At 55.9% G+C, this 18,130-nt stretch overlaps 1 protein-coding gene across 19 annotated transcripts in view; it reads left to right on the forward strand.

Annotated features, from left to right (window-relative positions):
- The window catches only part of RBFOX3 (RNA binding fox-1 homolog 3), a 510,773-nt gene that overhangs the window by 176,111 nt on the left and 316,532 nt on the right, over positions 1 to 18,130 (forward strand). For all 19 annotated transcript variants that reach the window (XM_070225857.1, XM_070225855.1, XM_023651892.2 and 16 more), the window contains one exon: positions 2,656 to 2,798. The gene's annotated coding sequence lies outside the window, so the exon portion shown is untranslated. The remainder of the gene's footprint in view (positions 1 to 2,655; positions 2,799 to 18,130) is intronic.

Raw genomic sequence — 18,130 nt, forward strand, 5'->3', positions numbered from 1 at the left:
CGTGGTCTGTGCTATGGGTGATGAATGGTGTTTCCTACTGCGGAGGAAGGAAAAATGGGCCGTTGTAATCAGGGGCAAACTGTTAAATGATCTCCCGTTCAGCTCTGGTCGAGGAAAACAAAATGAAGCTGGGCCGATCGATGGGCCCGAGCCAGCAGCCCAGGAGGGGCCGCGGGGCCTCCTCTCCCACCCAGACCCCAGCTCTCCGCCCTGGGAGGCGTTGGGGCTGCTCGCTGGGGGGCGAGGGGGCACACAGGGCTAGCAACCCCTACCCTGTCCCGGTCTCTGCATTCCCACCTCTAAGTGGGTGCCGTGGGACAGGCCGGCTGTGCAGGACCCACAAATGGAAAGACCCTCCACGGGGGCGGCTCCCGATGCGGCCTGCAGAGTCAGCCCAGGTGCACTCGTCTGGTCCTGTGGGTGGGGGAATGCAAGGCATTCGCCCCTGCAGAAGGTGGCCTGGATTTCAGGAATCGTAAATAAAGATCAGTGTGCTGGGGACGCAGGAGTGTGGGGCCTCCTCTCAATTTCCCGTCCTGCCCTCTCCCTCCCTGTCTGCGCCCTTTCCTGTGTCACTTTCCTCCTGGGGTTTAGGTCGCAGGGGCGCTGACTGCGTGGCTGGCTGGGCAGCATCCACATCTCCACGTTGCTCCTGTTCCAGTGGGTCTGGTGCAAAGGGAATTCCAGCCCTGGCCTTTTGAGCTGCCTGCTGAGAATCAGCACTTATTCTAAGAGATACCGCCTACCTGCCTTCTCTGCCCCAGAGCTGGGGTCACCACCTGGACCCTCCTCCACCTGGGTCCCCTCCCCCTGGGGAGCCCCTTCTCCTCTACCCTGGCGTCTCCCTTGGCCGTCCCTCTCACTGCATCTGCCCACTGGCCTAGGAGAATCAGATCACACCCTCTCACTTCTTACTGACCAGCGGCCTCTTGGAGCTCAGGGCTCTTCCTGTCCCCTCGGATGCCCAGCTCCTGGCTCTGCGTGTGGCACTGATGGTCCCTGAAAAGGCAGATGGTGTTGGGGCATTTCTCTGCGGTTGGTGGCGCTCTGTGAGGTTGGCCCTGCCGTTTATAATGTGAGTGGTGCTCCCTTAAGAAACTGGATTTTAGGGAAAGAAACAAACTGGTAGTTTTTCCTTTCTTTCTTTCTCTCTTTTTTTAACCTCCAGTGTGAGATTTCTGGGGACACGCCACTGGGAGACTTTCCACTGGGGGTGAGGGGGGCACAGCTCACCCACTCCCAGGCCCACCTGATCTCAGGACTCTGCCCCAAAGCCAGTGTCTCCAGGCTGCTCAGCATGGCTCTCCTCGAGGGCTTTGTGCCCCGTCTGCCTGATGGCACACATACTAGGTTGGAGTAACTCAAGAAGGGAAAGACTTCCAAGGCCTGGGTGCTTCTTACCCCCACAGAACCCAACCAGCCGCTGCCACAAGGCACCCAGAAACCACGGCCCCTTCTGTTTCCTGGGAATCCCGCTCTGGAGAATGGTAATGGGACACTGGTCTAAATAGACCCAAAAGTGTGAAGGCGGGGCAATGAAAGTGGGGGTTCGGCCATTCTTTCATTTGTTCATTCGATCGACAAATGCTAAGGGAGCTCCAACTATGTGCCGGGTGTTCCAGGCACTGGGGTGGAGTGCTGAGTAAAACAGGTCCAAGTGCATCCTCAGGGTGCTTGCATGGGGTGGGGCGAAGGAAGGCCCCAGGAAATAAGTGCATCTGTGTGCTAGCGGACGAGTCCTGGGGGAGGTTCATGGGGAAAGGAGGAGGGAGCGCCGTGGGATGGGGTTCCTTTTGAATGGGGTGTTCTTGGCCAGGACGGCCTTCCTGGAAGGGTGCCATAGGACAGTCCCCAGGGAGGGAGGGGCAGACCACCAGTTACGTAGGGAAGAGCATCTGTGCAGAAGCAGCGGGTGTAAAGGCCTGGGGCGGGGCAGGGGGGTGGAGGCATGGTAGGAGGAGGGGAAAGTGGCACAGCAGGAGCCCGGGCTGCCTAGGGGCCCATGGGCACAGGAGGATTGACCTTGAAGCTGCGAACCCACAGCCCCGTACAAGAGCATGCATCTTATTGTTGCATCCATCGTCTTGTCTTATTTTCTTAGAGAGCCCCCCAAACCATGTAAGCTTCAGAGTCCCCAAACCTGGGTTCAAGCTCTCGTAGGCCATTGTAGCGAGTCTGGATGTTTCCTCCGGTGAAATAGGATGCCGTTGGAGGGATGCATCAGCAGAGTGACATCACCTGGCGAATCTTTTAAAAAGAGAGGGACAAGGGGGTTGCAGGAGTGATGGCAGCAGTGGGTCCCAGAATCTAAACTGGGTGAGGCGGCACGTGAGAGCAGGAGGGGACATCAGACAAGATATGTGGGCCCAGCACCGTGGGGTCAGAGAATTGTTGGGGTTGGGGCACCGCGTCAAGAGGGCTGGCGGGAGGGCACCAGAGGGCGGCGCAGCCCAGGCGCACAATCGCCGTTGGGCACAAGGGTCCTAATGATTTTTCTCCACCGGTTCCTCTTCTTCCCCTGGGACGGGATTCCTGGTGGCGACAATTGGCTTCACAGCTGACCTCTTTTGTTTATTAACACCGATGCTTGTTTTATGTCAGACAATGGATGTTTACTTCAAAAGCATTTATGATTTTTCTTTTCTTTTTCTTCAGGTTGAAAACCCATTTCTGAGAGCCTGAAGCTGTTTCTGCTGACCCTGCTCTTCTCCAGCAGCCCTCCACCCCAAGAAGTTCCAGGAAGGACCCCTGAGGGGCCTCCGTGCTACAGCGAAACAGACCTCACCTGCCACTACCAGGTAAGGCCGCGCCCGCCCGCCACACGGGCCTCAGGGTTTGCGTGTGTGGTGGAAAAGCGTTTTAACGAGGCGACTTGATTTTACACAAGGGAATGGACTGCAGGCGGGGACGCTGTGATGGCTCCAGCTGGCGGATCGTGGCGTGTTTGGTGGCTTCAGGGAGTGGGACGGGAAAGTCAGCAGATCCCCAGGAACGTGCTGGGTGCAATTCTGTGCTGAGCGGCTGCTCTCTGTGTCCTGAAATCCATCAGCCTGGCTGTGGAGGAGCTACCCCCGGAAGGAGTGGGACAGGGTGTAGCATCCACTGTCTGCTGTCAGTACGAAATGATGCCTAGAGGCCATGGTCGGGTCGGACCCTGCTCGGGACGGTTCTGTGTCCTGCTGCCCAGATGTCCCTGCAGCCCAGAGCGGCTCTAACGCCTTCATCTGACCCTAGGGGACCAAGTGACGGCCCCATTCCAGCCTGGAGCAAGAGGACTGCACTTCAAGTCTGGCATGAGCCACCTGGAGTTAGTGGCAGACCCCACAGGCTTAGGACCCGTCCCCCACGACACTGACCCCACTTCCGACTCCAGGTGCAAGTCTCAGGGACCACCTGCACCTCTGACCGACCGGCGATAAATTCAGGGGCTCCCGTAACCCCCTCAGTTGCAATGATTTGCTAAAACGACTTGCAGAACTTGAGAAAGCACTCTCCTGACGGTTAGGTTTCGTTATAAAGGATGCACGCAGGGTGAGGTTGGGAGGGTGCCAGATGCTGAGCCTCCACACCCTCTCCCTGGAGAGTTGGGACAGGTCCCCCTCCCAGCACGTCCACGTGGTCACCAGCCACAAAGCCCCAGAGCTTTGGGTGTCCAGAGTGCTACTGGGGTCTTATGACATCATTGGCCACGTGACTGAACTCAGTCTGCAGCCTCTCTCCCCTCCCCTGAGGTGGGGGGAAGTTCCAACCCTCTCATCAGTGCCCCTCCTTTGGAACCACCTATGTGTCCCCGCTAGCCCCCTGGTTAGGATAAGGTCAGGTGTGGTCAAAAGGGACTTGTTGTGAATAATGAAAGACACTCCTGTCCCTCGGGAATTCCAGCATTTTAGAGGTGACCTCCCGGGAACCAGGGACAAAAGCCAGACCAATTCTTTGTTGCACCCCCATGGAGCTCCATGTTCCATGCAGCCCTGCTCCCTGCTGAGAAGCAGCACAAAGCTGATGGGTCCCTGTCGTCCAAGGCAGGGCAGGGAAGACCCGAGCCTTGTGTGCTGGCCCCTGTCCGGGCCAAGTGGACGATGCCAACAAGAATCCTGAGCAGAGACCAAGTGGTCCCTTCAATGTCCCTTAAAAGAAGCCCATCTTATCTTCTTTAAGAGGCCCATTGTAGAATCTGAGGAATCAGATTTGACACATGACCTTGGTGCAGGTCCAGGTACGCCCTGATAATTTTCTTTTGATGACGGATGTGGGTTCTCGTCTCGGCCCCGGGGCATGTGAGCCTTCTCTTCCTGCAGTGGGCTGATCGGGCCCCTGACTGGTCTGCATTCATTCATTCATACTTGAGCACCTCCCATGTGCTGGAGATGCCATGGAGACAAACCAAGTCCTTGTCCTCGTTGTGTTTCTATTCCAGTGGAGACGTGGAGAGTGAAAGAACACATTTAGGATAACGTCAGGGATTGACGGGGCTATGAAGAAAAAGGAAGCGGGCAGAGGTGATCAAGAGTGTGGCGGCTGCTGTTCACACAGGGCGGTCAGGGCAGGGCCTGGATGCAGACGTCGTGAGCAGAGGCTGAGGGGAGCCAGGGCGACCCGGCAGAGGTCTGAGGGAGGAGCGGTCCAGGCCGAGGCAGGAGCAGTGCACAGGCCCCGAGGCAGTGATGCTCAGGCCTGCTGGAGGAGAAGCCTGGTCTGCGGGGACGAGTGGGTGAGCAGGGAGTGGAAGGAGATGAGGCAGAGAGGGTTGGGGCTCAATTCGGAAGCCTTCGGGCCAGGGGTAAGGATTTTGGATTTTGTCTTAAAGATGGTGGGAGCCACTGAAGGGCTCCGGGTGAGAGACTGAATGGCCTGATTCGAGTGATAGGAAGAGAATGTTGTCTTCTGGGTGGGGAATGGAGGGGGGAAGGAGGTCGGGGCAGAAGCAGGGGGACAGGTGAGGAGGCGGCTGCTCCTCCTGGCGGGGGGGAGGGGGGGGTGACTGCGCCGTGGACCGGGGATGAGAAAAGTGTTGGGTCTGTCTGGGGACATGTTTGAGATGAGCGTTTTAAACAGCTTCCCTGCTACACTGAAATGACGGTCACCCATTCCCTAAGCCATCGGGGACCTGTCAGGGAGCCTGGAAAGGAAGACCATACACCCGAGACTGCACTGGGCCTGCAGGGAAAAGCCAAGTGACCATTCAGAAGGTCTCGATCCCATAGGACCTTCTGAATTCTTCCTCTCCAGGGACCCACAGCATTGTCATAAAGCTGGTGCCATGTGTGGTCCCCCTTGGCCCCCTATTATTGCATGTGCACAGGTGGCCAGCTTTGTTGGCTGTCGGAAGCACCCTTGCTGGATGCATGGTTTGGGGCTGACCTCGGTGCAGGCCAAGTGACCCGGGGCCAGGCACCATCCCCTACATCTCAGGCTCCTGCTTCCAAACACGTGCAGGTGGCTCTGCTCCCGGGGGAAGGGCAGCAGAGCGCTGACGTCCTGCAGGCAGGTGACAGAAGATCGTCTGTGACCCCTCAGAAGATGCTTTTCCTTGGTACCTCCTTGCAGGAGGTGGCAGGGCCCAGCCTCGCTTTTCTGTGGGTCTGAGACCCAGCATCTTCCTAAAAACAGAAATTCTCGAGATCGTCAAAGCGCAAAGCACCTGACTGGCCAGTCCTGATGGCGGTCTGGGAAATTCGGGGCTTGGCGGGTGGCTGTGCAAACACCTTTCAATCTGGAGCTGCTTCTGTCAGGCTCTCTCTCACCGCCCGGCCCCTTGCCCGTGCCGAAGGCGCGCTCTGAAATTGTGCAGCAGCGATGCGCATCTGAGAGTCTTCTTCCTCGCAGCGGGGCGAAGTCAGGGGGAGAGAAGCATCCAAGGGAAGACCCTGGCATCCCAGGTGCCCTGAGCAGGTTGAGGCCTGCAGAGGAAGCCGGCTCTGTGTTTCGCCTTTTAATCAACTTCAGGCGGGTGGCGGGTCTCTGAAGGGAGAGGGCCGGGCATATTGATCGGCGGTCCCGTGTGCCAGCTCCTGACTCCCTGCAGATGCCCTCCCACCCAGCGGTGGTGACCCTGCTCTTCTTGATGGGACTCAGATGCAGGCTTCAGAGGGGGCTGCCAACCCCCCCCTCTGGGTGCCCCAGTGCGTGTGGCTCTGATGTCTGCAAAGAAAACCAGAGAGGCAGCAGACATCCCTATCAGCTGCCCCTCTCGGAGGCCCCTCACCCATGACTTAATCATGAGCAGTGGGAGCACAGCTTGGCGTCCGCTGGCAGGCACTCTGGAGAAGAGCCGACTTGGGGGATGGAGGATTGGGGGATGGTGATGATGGGGAGAGCAGCCGACACTGGGGTGCCCGGAGCTCCTGCAGGTGTATGCCTTCCGCTGCCCACTCGCAGTGGAACGTCCCTGGGAGGAAGTGCTTCCAGGAGAGCTTGGGGACCAGTGAGGGAGAAGCTGCAGGGGGAAGCCTGCAGGAGCTTCTGCTCCGGTGAGTGGGGCTGTTCCGTTCCCTTAGCTCCCTGTCACTGCAGAGGTGTCCTTGCTGGGGCAGAGGGCTCAGAGGAGGAGGGGAGGACGCTGTTTCCTCCTCAGCTGTTGCCCCACTGCCAGTTGACTTCCTGTGCCTTGGAAAGGGTGCCATGAATTAGATCCCGTTTTAAAGCTCATCCCTTAAATACGGGTTCGATTTGCATTTTACCGTATAGTAAATTCTGAGTCCTTATTAAAAACGTGGGTGGAAATTAATCTGTTGCAAACGAGATTTGTCTCTCACATGTGGTGGCGGAGGCCTGGGGCAGATCGGTGCTTCAGATCCACGGGGAAGGGGCCGCCTGCCAGCTCGCGGGACAAAAGATCACGGCGGGCGCCACCTGCTCTTCTGTCCCCGACCCTCCCTTTCCTCTCTCCCCTCCCGGTCACCACTCTCACTGAACAGTCAGAATCCGCCCATGCCATGGGCTGTGCGTCAGGGTCACTCTGATGAAGCAGAGGGCACAGCTGGCTGTTCCTTCTCCAGATGTTTTTGAGGGCCGGGGAGCGCCTTTGTTCTGGAGCAGAGAGAGGAGGTCTTCTGCTCTGACCTCTGGCCCCTCAGAGGCTGCTCCCACACCTGCAGGGGGTCAGGGGAAGTTTCACTCTTCTTGCCCAAGAAGCGCGGCTCTGGGCTGGGCCAGGGCCCCACCCTCCACGATGGACCCTGTGAACAGCAACGTGCGACTCCCCATAAATCATCCCCGAAAAAGCATGCTTCCTACATCATCCATCACCCCTGTCTCTTGTCTGCTTGTTTTTAAAAGCTGTTAAACTGGAATCCATCACATGGCACCCTCGGGGGCCCAGCCGAAGCAAAGGCTGCCGGCATGGCGTCAGCAATATTAATGCACCAGAGCTTTCTAGAGCGTCAAGGTAATGTCTCCCCGGTGGTGGGGAGAGGCAGCTCGCGGCTTTATCTGGTTACACCAGGAGCTAATGGGATGTTTCTCTGACACTCACGGTTAATGCATTCCTGCCACGCACGAGGAGTCCTGGCTGCTGCCGTGCGGAACAGGTAACACCACCTGAAGGATGCTGCTTGTGCTCCCTCCTTCTCGGGGGGCATCTTATTTCTTCTTGTACCTGATGCTTTCATTTGAAGACTTTAGCTTGAGCCGGGCTTTGGAAACGTGGGTCCTTCTAGAAACACCTGTGCTTCCTGTTCTATCACTAAATGTATTTGGAAAATAAGATTCTGGAGGGTGCTGAGGTCAACCTCTGCAGTCCTTCCTTTTGAGCATTTTTGGCTGGAACAAATTCTGCGGATGTGCCCGTGAGGCCGGGAGAGGAGGAGGAGGACGTAGGACACTCTTGTTATGGCTTCCTTCTCCCTTTCTCTCTCTCTCTCCCTCTCCTTTCCTCTAAGAATGCAAGGCAGGCCAGGACCCAGTTTCGCTGTGGCTGGAATTGACTAGTGCTGGGTTTGCCTCCAAGAATCCTTCTGTCTTCCCAGACAGATGTCGCCAGCCTTGGTGGCATTGCCGATATTTTGTCCCACCTGCCTTTGGTTTCTCCTCTGTCCTCTTCTTTGCCCCACATTTGTTGGCTGAAGGATAAAACTGCTCGTCGGCACTGGTGTGACATTTTTTTAAAAATAGGAGGAAGGACCAGTATTTTTTCTGGGTGACTTTTGAGCTCTGTGAGCGAGCAGCCCAGGAGGCTCGGCCGGTTGCAGAGGGCACTGTCAGCACCTGCCCCTGCACGCTCACTGTCTGATTAGAGCCGTTAGTCACTCCCGTGCTAGAGCATTCAGAACGATTAAGGGTGAGAAGAGTTTCCAGATGTGGCTTCAGCGCTGCTCCAGAGGGAGCAGTCTGAGAAGACAGCGGTGTGAGCCAGCAGCCGTGTCATTGGAGCAGGGCCATGTCCGGGGCCCAGGCCTTGAGATGGTGAACCCGTAGGTGAGGCTCCAAATTCAGATGCTCTGGATGAGCGCCCTGGGGCTCCTGCAACAAAGCACCACAGCCGGGGGATTAGGACAACAGAAGTTTATTCTCTCGGTTCTGGAGGCCAGAAGTCTGCCTCTCAGATTCTGGTGGTCGTGGCAATCCTTGGTGTTCCTTGGCTTGTAGACACATCATTCCAGTCTCTACCTCTGTCTTCACACAGCCTTCTCCCCTCTGTGTCTCTGTTCCTGTGTCTTTTCACGGCCTTCTCCCCTGCGTGTGTGTGTGTATGTGTATGTGTCTAAATTTCCCTCACCTCGTAAGGACGCCAGCCTTTGGCTTAGGGCTGTCCTACTCCAGTAGGACCTCATCTTAACTGGTCTTAAGATCTGCAAAGATCTTAAGTCCAAAAAAGGTCCCATTCACAGATACTGGGCGTTAGGACTTCAATATATCCTTTTGGGGGATACAAGTCTACCTACTATATCCTCCAAGACTACTGGGGAGGAAGGTGACCTCTACATGTCCCCCCTCCGCCGCCCCATTGCTCGTCCCAAAGTGTCACCCAAGCCCTGGGATGCTCAGAGGAACTGTCGGTGGTCATTTTTGACACGATGATAATAATGTACTCATAGGCCGATCAGGAAGTGAAGGCTAGAGTGACTCTGAGCTGTAAGAGTAGACTTCCTGAGATACCCCTGACCCAAGGTCACAGGTCCTCCATAAACCGAGGAGAAGACGCGCTGCCTGGTGTTGACTGGCTCAGCTCCTTTCTTGTGTCCCAAATTTGTTCTCCACCCACTTCCCACCATCCCGCTGTTGAGATCAGTCTTGAGAGCAAACAAAAAATTTAAAAGCCAGACCCCAAATCTAGACCTAAAAATAAACGGTTCATGCTGCAAGTCTTGTGGGGGAGGGAGGTTTCCGAGCCTGGCCAGTGAGGGTCTCTCTGGAGCGCTCGAGAAAGAGGCCCGGAAGGAACGGATTGGAAGGAAAAGTCGGAGCCGGGCCTGAGAATGGGAAGGAGGAAGAGGCCTCCTGGGGCAGGAAGCAGGATCGGCTGTAGGAGCCCTGGAGTTAGAAATGCCGTGGCCCTGAGGGCAAGGGAGGCCCACAGCCTACGAGGGGAACAGAGTCAGGCTCACGATTGTGGGGGTGAGAATCTGGGACGGGGAGAACCTGGAACTGAGGAAGCCGGAAGAAGAGACAAGCGGTGCCAGGGCAAAGAGGCACTGAGGCCTTCATGCTTCAGCATGCTGTGTTGACACACGTGAGCACACGTGATCTGAACAGGCCCCAGTCACACGCAGTCCCTGTGACTTAAAGGAGACGTCCCAGGCAGAGAGACACAAGCAGGTCCTACAAGGATTTGTGCAAATCCATTGACTCTAGACTCAAAATGGGTTGTTATCAAGGGGCCCTGAGGGTTTATGAGTCAACCTCGCCCGCAGGCCGACACTGGTGTTGCTGGTCTCACTCCCAGACGGGCACCCGGCCCAGGCCCCTTGAGCGGAGGCCACGGAAGCCTCGTTTTCTTCTTCTACATTGACACGCGGGGTTGGCGGTGAACTCCACTTAAAGGGCGAACGGACAAGCAAGGATTTCTGTGGATTGGGAGAGAATTATTTTGTTCGATTTGCAAGGGTACATTAAGTGTTCCCAGGCCTGGTGCTTTCAAAGACGTCTGTGCTCTGTGGGGCAAAGAGCAGAAAAGGAGTGTCGGCAGATGCTTCCGGAAGGAAAATTAATTTAGAAGTAGAGGTCGAGACGAGCTTAACTTTAGGGGGTGTGTGTGTGTGTGACAGAGAAAACACGGAGGCGGAACAGAATGAGTCTTCGCTCTTTCTCTAGGGTGGGAGAGGAGGCGGAGCTAGGACAGATGGTGTTTCTGAGTGACCTTGTGTCGCTGAGAGCTGCCGAGTGGCAGCAGAAGCTGCAGGAAGCTCGCAGGGTGTGGCCACCTGCAGCTCCCAGTGGGGGTTAATCAGGATGTCAACACTGAGGCAGGACCTGGCAGCAATCAGAAGACAAACGCGAGTTCCAGCAAAGATCAAATAACACACTCATGAAACAACCTCACGGGGGAGACATCCGGGTGCCTGCCGTCTCTAAAGCAGTGTTGATGGCTTGGAGGCTGGTCACGCTGATGTCCCGGAATGACACGTATGTGCAGATTACCTGATCCAGTTCTCGTCTCAGGGTTGACATGTACCCTCCCTGTCATCCCCACAGCAACTCTGTGAGCTGGGTTCCATGAGGACCCTGAGCCTCCGAGGAGTGATTAGCATGGGGCCATCCAGAATTTGAACCCACAGCGGCTCTCTGGCGACAACCCTGGCTGAGGACATACGTCTAGTATGATCCAAATCAGAGCTACTCAAAGTGAGGTCCAAGGACCAGCGCCTGCCCGTGAGCTGCTGCCGCTGGTCCCTGCGAGATGAGTCTGGAAGCCAAGAGTTCACATTTAGAATCTTTTACAGCAATTTGAAAAAGTAATTTTATGTCTGTTGAATCTAATCACAGGAAATTGGGCTTTGTATTCCTTTTTTATTCCATTTTTCCAGTAATTCCTTTTTTATAGCTTTTTTTTTCTTTTAGCAAAAATATAGGTCTGCAGTGAATTGGAGATAAAGCAAAGTCCTTCAGCACAGATAGTTTGAGAAGCACGCATAAGGAGGACGCGCAAGTCAGATCGCAAAACTGGTGGAATTCAAATAAGCCGTGTGGTTGATGGGTGCACCCAGAGCAGGGTCCTGGTTTGAGGATGAGCCACGGTGACGCAGGACGTGTGGGTGCACCAGTTTGTCGGGCTGTCCTAACTAAGTGCCGCAGACTGGCTGGTAAACGGAAATTGATTTTCTCCCAGTCCTGGAAGCTGGGAGTCCCAGGTCAACGTGTCGGCAGGGCTGGTTCCTCCTGAAGCCTGTCTTCTTGGCTCGTAGGTGGCCGTCTTCTCCCTGTGTCCTCACGTGGCCTTCCGTCTGGGCAAACGTGACTGTGTCCTAATCCTCTCTTCTTATAAGGACACCAGTCCTACTGGATCAGGGCCCACCCTATAACCTCATTTAACCTCCATCACCTCTTGAAAGACCCTCTCTCCAGATGCGCTCACTCTGAGGTACTGGGGCTCAGGGCTCCAATGTAGGAATTTTCAGGAGACACAAATCAGCCCCTACCAGAAGGTACATGGGAATGCTCTGTACTGCCTTTGCAATTTCTTTGAGTCTTAAATTATTTCAAAATAAAAGGTACTTTGGGTTTTTTTTTGAGAGGATGATTGTCACTGAGCTAACATCCATGCCCTCCTCCTCTATTTTATGTGGGATGCCACCACAGCGTGGCTTGATGAGCGGTGGTAGGTCGGCATCTGGGATACAAACCCTCGAACCCTGGGCCACCGAAGCGGAACACACCACATAACCACTGTGCCACCGCCGGGCTGGCCCCCCCAAAATAAAAGATTTTTTAAAGGATAGCACCCCCTCCCCGAAAACATCATGGCCACTGTGGTTTTTGCGGAGGGGTCCCAGCGGGCACACCCAGCATCCTGGGTTTGGGGAACGACTCTCCAGGACAGCCGCTGTGTTGGCATAGCTCTGGCCCCGCCCCTCTCTGTTTCCTGTCCTCTGAGGCCTGCCCTCCGGGTCTGCAGAGGGCAGCTGCGAGGGGCATGGGGCGGGCCCTGGGGCTGCTCTTCCTCACTCTCTGCCCACGGGAACCCTCCCGGGGTCCCTGTCTCCTTTGTTCTCTTGGGTTTCTCAAGAGCACGGCTTCTGCTTCACCTGTGTTCCTCCCACAGCTCTGCACATAGTAGCTTTCCGTAGGCTGTCTTTGATACAATGTTCTAGATGCTGCTTTAGCTTCCTCTCGAAATGCTCTCCTTTACCCCCCGGGAACAGTTGAATCACGAGTCGCATATGGTCCCCTAGGTGCGATGCAGGAATAACGAAACGGGGCTGTGATGGCAAACCTGTTCTGTGGCAGACCCTGTCCAAGAGGCTGGGGGCAGCCTTACTCACTGGACACATTTACAGAGTCCTCTCCTCTCAAGAGAACACATTGCTGTACAAAGAACTATTAGGCGCTGATTATCCTTTAAACACCGAGGTGGGTTGAGAGGTTACAGGTGTGTGCCCGATTCCTTTCTCTTGTGCTGTTTGCAGCAGAGGAAGTGGACGCCACACGCCCAAGTGCCAAGTAACCTCTTCAACAACCGGAAAAAAGGTTGCCCACGCCAGGCGTGACCAGAGGTGGCATTTGAAACTTGTCTCTTGTTTGTGAGCCAGAATGTCATTGGATTGGTCACTATTCTAGACCGTTCTGCTGCTCAAAAATTTCCAAGGCAAGGACACAATGATTTGTGAATTATCTGGTGTTCCACCCAGCCCCAAACGCTTTGCTCTCCTTTCCTGGTTAGTAAGCTGAGTATTGTACTCTGCCCAGCTCTCACGTGTGCCCCACTTTCCGGGAGCACAGGTACAGGCTGGCCCCCCCACGGGAGACTTCCTCCTTCCCAGCCTCCAGCGCACGGGGTGGTGGACCTGGGACCCTCGTCCGTCTGGGGGATGGGAATGCTGAGGCATTTTGCTGAGGCAGACAAAAGGCTTGTTTTGTCCGTCCACGAAGAAATGAATTCTTTTGAGTTTTTCTCCTTTCTGAGTATAAAGGAAGGACTGGTTATAATTTTTTTTTAACGCGATGGTGCATCCCAGAGCTAGAACACGCGCCTGCACGCAGTAGGCTGTGCTCAGGCAAAGAGAGATTAAATGGCTTGTCTTGGATGACAGAGAGGCACACAGCATTGCACTGGAGGTATGAATTTTTCCTCTGAAGACTCCAGAAGAGCAGGCATATTAAACCTGCTCCCCTAAAAGACTGGGCGTCTGTTGCCAGAAGGGGTCTAGAGAAAGCGTGACATTTCTTTGAAGTCTTATTTGTTATCTTAAAAATTTATGCAAATCTTCTATCTCATCCACAATATGCTCGTGCTGGTTATAATAAAACAGTGCTGTCTCCCCAAAATGCTTTGGCTGAAATGCTGTAGAAAGATACACATGCTTACTCAGCTACCCCCATGTCACCCCTGTACAGCCTCGAGGGGCTGAAGGGGGCGGGTGGGGTGTGTTCCCTGGTTTGAGAAGCGCTTGGGGGAAGGGATGCTAACGTGAGATGCATGTGTGCTGGGGGTGCATTGCACTGGATGAATTCTAATGTGATTTCCGGTGGGATCCGATGAGACTCTGTGTAAACGCTGTGACATTTCACACAGGGGGCCCGGTAGCCTGGAGGTGAGCTGTTGAGTGAAGGTACCTCACCCTCAGTTGCCGCCCCACCCCCACCAGCATGCCCAACTTGCTGTTAATCTCTGTTCTTTCCTCTCTGTCCACTAAGATGGGTGCTCTGACCGCTGGGGCCGGGAGATGGCTCAGGTCTGTGCATGTTGTCCATTAGGGATGGAGAGATGCCTCAGGCTGGTGACATCCTGATTGAGGATGAAATCCAAGCGGGTTTCTATTCACTCTCCAACATTTATGGAGCCTTTTAGGGGCCTGAAACTGGGCCCGGTGCCGTGGGTCCTGAGCTAAGTATAGGATGGGGCAAAGATAGATGAAATTCAGCCTGTGGTCCACAGGAGAACCCACTGTGCATGCTATGCTCTCGTGCCGGGCTCTTCTTCACTCTGTGGAGCACCCCGCGAGATGTGTGTTTCTGTGGGAGGAGCCGTGGTCTGGACCCCAGTGAGCGGAGACCTGGAATCTGGCTTCCTGCCTTCACACATGCTCTCCTGACTCCAGCCCCGCAAACCGGCCTCCCCCGGACATGGAACTAGGGTCCTGTCATTCCTTGGCCCACATCAGCCCACCACTGGGACGAGGGGAAGCCCACCAGGAGGGGCTGGACCTGGAAACGAATCTGCTTTCTAGGGTCACAGATCTAGCTGTGTCTGGCCCTCGGCAGAGGGAGGAAGTCCAGTCTGGCAGGTTCCATGCAACCCCTGAAGGGTGGTCAGCATTCCCCGTGGAGGATCAGACCCCAAGACCGGGCATGTGCAGCAGAGATCTGAGAGTCCAAGCAGCAGCCTGCCCCTCCCCCCAGGAGGTCTGAGAGCAGGTGGCCATGTCCTTATCGGTGGGTCACTGATACAGGGACACGGGCACCCTCGTCCAGGCTGGGGCATGAGGCAGGACCAGGGGACTTCACATGGAGTGGACACTCCTCTCCAAGGCTGTGTCAGGTCAGGGATAGCCCCAGGGTCTGGAGGGGCTATGCGGGAGACCAGGGGAGGTCATGGGGCGCTGGTGCTGCTGACAGGAGATGAACAGAGACCTGCACTGCGGCCGGCCCTACGCAGGTTCAGACCACGTCACTCCTGCCCAGTGGGAATTGTCTGAGCTTGGACCCTTGGCTGCTCAGTCACCACGCGGTGTCGGAGCCCTGGACTGACCTCTCTGAAATGAACTGTGGAGGAGAAGGTACAAAGGAAAAATATAGGATTTTTTGGTATGTCTATATCCATCTATCTGCATTATCTATCTATGTATCTATGTATCTATGTATCTATCTATCCATCCAGCCAACCACCCATCCTTCCATTATTCATCATCTATCATCATCCATCTATCCATTCTCTCTCTCTCTCTCCCCCTGGAAATCATTGCTTATTATTTTTCCTGCAAGGCTTATCTTTAAAACTTCATCCTCTTTTGATCTCCTTGGGGTGGGAAGGGCGAATGAGCAGCCATGTTTCCCTGCCCTGTGGCCTTTCCTGCCCTTTCAGCTCTCAGGCCTCAGCAAACCGTGAGGGCAGGAAAGCTACGAAGTGGGAAATGAGAAGAGGAGGACAGGAAAGAAGGGACATGGAAATATGCCAGAGGAGCTTCCTGGAGTGATGGTCAGGACTGATGTGTGACATGTGACATCTGGCTGTGACATCCAAGGTCTGGCCCCCATCCTTTTCTCCTGGCATCCCACACCACTGCCTCTCTATTGGCTTCTCCTCCCTGCCCCCACCCACAGCTGGTAAACGTCCAGCTCCTCCTTCCAGGCAAAGTGCAACCGCCAGCCCCTCTCTGAGGCCTTCCCAGGCCCTCCTGACCCCCCTGGCAGGATGAGTCACCTTCCACTGTGGCCCTGACACTGTTCATTCCATCGACCACTTGGGTTATGGTTGTCATCTGTGAGGCTTTCTGGTTAGAGCCCTAGGTGTCAGCTGAGGGCAACTGTGCCCCCCAGGGGACATTGGCCATGTCTGGAGACATTTTTAATTGTCACGACTGGGGCATGCTACCAACATGTAGTGGGTAGAGGCCAGAGAAGCTGCTAAGCATCCTACGGTGGACAGGACGGCCCCCCTCCAACAGAGAATGACCTGGCCCAGATGTCAACAGCGCCTTTTAGGGTCGAGGACCTCTTGGCTAGATGATGCTCCTGGGGTCAGGACTGGGCCCTCTGATTTAGGGCCTGGTCATGGTCCTTGGATCTCCAGGGCCCCACAGGGCACCTGTCCAAGGGGTGTTCTGCATCTCCAGTGGGAAGGGATGCAGACTTTGAGGGGTGCTGTGGGCAGGGAGGTGGCACCTGTCCCTGGTCTTAGAGAAGGACCTCCTCCAGGTCCCCGTGCCCATGGCTCTTCGGTGGGGAGACAGGCCACGCTCTGGAGCTGCAGGAGAAATCAGAGGCTCAGAGCGAGATGGGAGGGCCGAGTGGAGAAGAAGCTCAGCTTCCCCCAGATGTTGCTCAAGGTCTGCACCCAGGAGCTCACAAGAGCTTCGTGGAGAGAAACACTGCATTCTGAACAAAGACAATAATGAGCCAGCTAAAGTGGAACCTGGGAAACCAGTGTGCCAGCTCCTGGAACCTGGCATGGAACAGGGCCCAGATAATGCTCCACTTGATTCTGATGATTGTCGGCCACAGAGCCAGAGGGCCAGGGCCATGCGGTGGACAGGTGTCGCCGCGCACCTTCCCGGCTGGGGCACTGGCAGGAGCGGAAGCTGCTGGAGGGGTTTTGAAGCCTTTCTTTTTGGGCAGGTGGGGCAGGGAGTGGGGACAGAAGTGCTGGCCACAGGCATCCAGGTGGGACACGCTTCATGGACATGATGTGACGGTGTCTCCAGGGTCCCACGTGTTTACCAGGCGCAGAGCGGAGGATCTTCCTAAAGGAAGAATACATTGGAAAGGAGTCTGGGGCCAGGCTGTGTGAGTTTTTCTACCCTCTGTCTCCTCCTCCCTCCCCCCAGCTCCTTATTTTCTGTTTATCACCTGAAATCTCCGAAAAAGACGCTCTGCTTTGGGGAGCTCTAGTAGTCGGGGAATATATGACTGCTGGCCTCTCTTCCCCACATCCCATGACGGGCTAGCCATGTGTCTCTGGAGTCCTGTGCTTCCCCCATCACACATGGGAGCAAGGGTAGCCTGGTGCCCGGGTGCATGGACAGCTATGTCGTTGTTAAAATTCCCTGTTACTCCACCTCCAGGAGGTTGCTCATGCATGCTGTGGTGTCGCCTGCCAGCTCTGGAGGCCCTTCTTGCCCCCTGGTGGCCTTGATCCCCAGGTGAAGGGGGCCTGGGCCTCGCTCACTGGGCGCACGGACACCTCTCCTTCAATCCTCTGAGCTGACCACTCGAACCTCCGTGGGGCCCATAGCAACAGCAGCTGGCCACGGCGCCTGCTGCCAGGAGGAAAACGAGCCACATCACCTGCTTTCTTTGGGGGATGTTGGGGTGGGGAAGGATTCGCAGGAAAGTCCTCGTTTCTCATTATACAATAGACTCATCTCTCAAGCCCACCTTCTGGAAGCGCCCAGGGCCTTCAGATGGCACACGTGGGCCGAGGGTACCCTGTGTGTTGTTGGTCTCTCGGATTACTGCAGACTGCCCTCCCACAGCCCTGGGGGCAGCGCCTCCTGCCCCGCGGGGAGCAGCCTGGGTCTCTGCTCCTTTGGGAGGGTGAAGCTTCTCAGAAAGCTTAGTGCTTCCCCCAACACCATGCCCCCTGACCCCCCAGGACTGTTCCAGATCACTGGGGTTTGGGGAAGTGCAGGGTGCGTTAACCAAGCGGTGGTCCAAGGGTCTGGTGAGGCCCAGGGCCCTGGGGCTAAGGGATGGAGTCCAGCCACCAGGGTGCAGTCCCACCTGACACCTTATAGCCCGGAGGAGGCCGGTCTGGCACCACGGGGTAGAACACACACCCAGAGGAGGCCGGCCGTGGGGTTGTGAACAGCGCTGCAGGGCACCTCCACACCAGTTCCTCGGGCTGGGAAACTTCTGGTCCCTCTTCAGACTGGAAATGGAGCAGACCTCTGGGCTGAAAGATCTGGCCAGCTGGTTCCTGGGAGATGTGGGGACGCCCAGAACCTCAGAGAGAGGTCATGGACGCAGATGCCCCATCCAAATGGAGGAGAGCTCAAAGGAGCATCTGGTCTCTGCAGGCATTCTGTTCAGGCCACCTGACCCCATGTCCGCCCCCAGGTGGGTGGCTGAGAGGCCATGGGGGGCTGGAGCCCGGCCGCCCACTGATGACGCCTTAACCTCTTTCCTCACTGTGGGTCCAGGGCCAGGTCCTGGAGAGGCTGGCGCGGCCCAGGTTGGAGCCTCGGGACGAGGTGCTGGCCTGCAGCCTCTCCTGGGGTAGCGAGGTATGGCTCCGGCTAGTTAACATGCAGGCGGTGTGCGCTCAGAGAAATTTAGATGTATTTTTTTTTTTTTTTGCATGTGTGCTTGCATGTAA

Source organism: Equus caballus, chromosome 11 (assembly GCF_041296265.1).
Source record: "Equus caballus isolate H_3958 breed thoroughbred chromosome 11, TB-T2T, whole genome shotgun sequence".
NCBI lineage: Eukaryota > Metazoa > Chordata > Mammalia > Perissodactyla > Equidae > Equus > Equus caballus.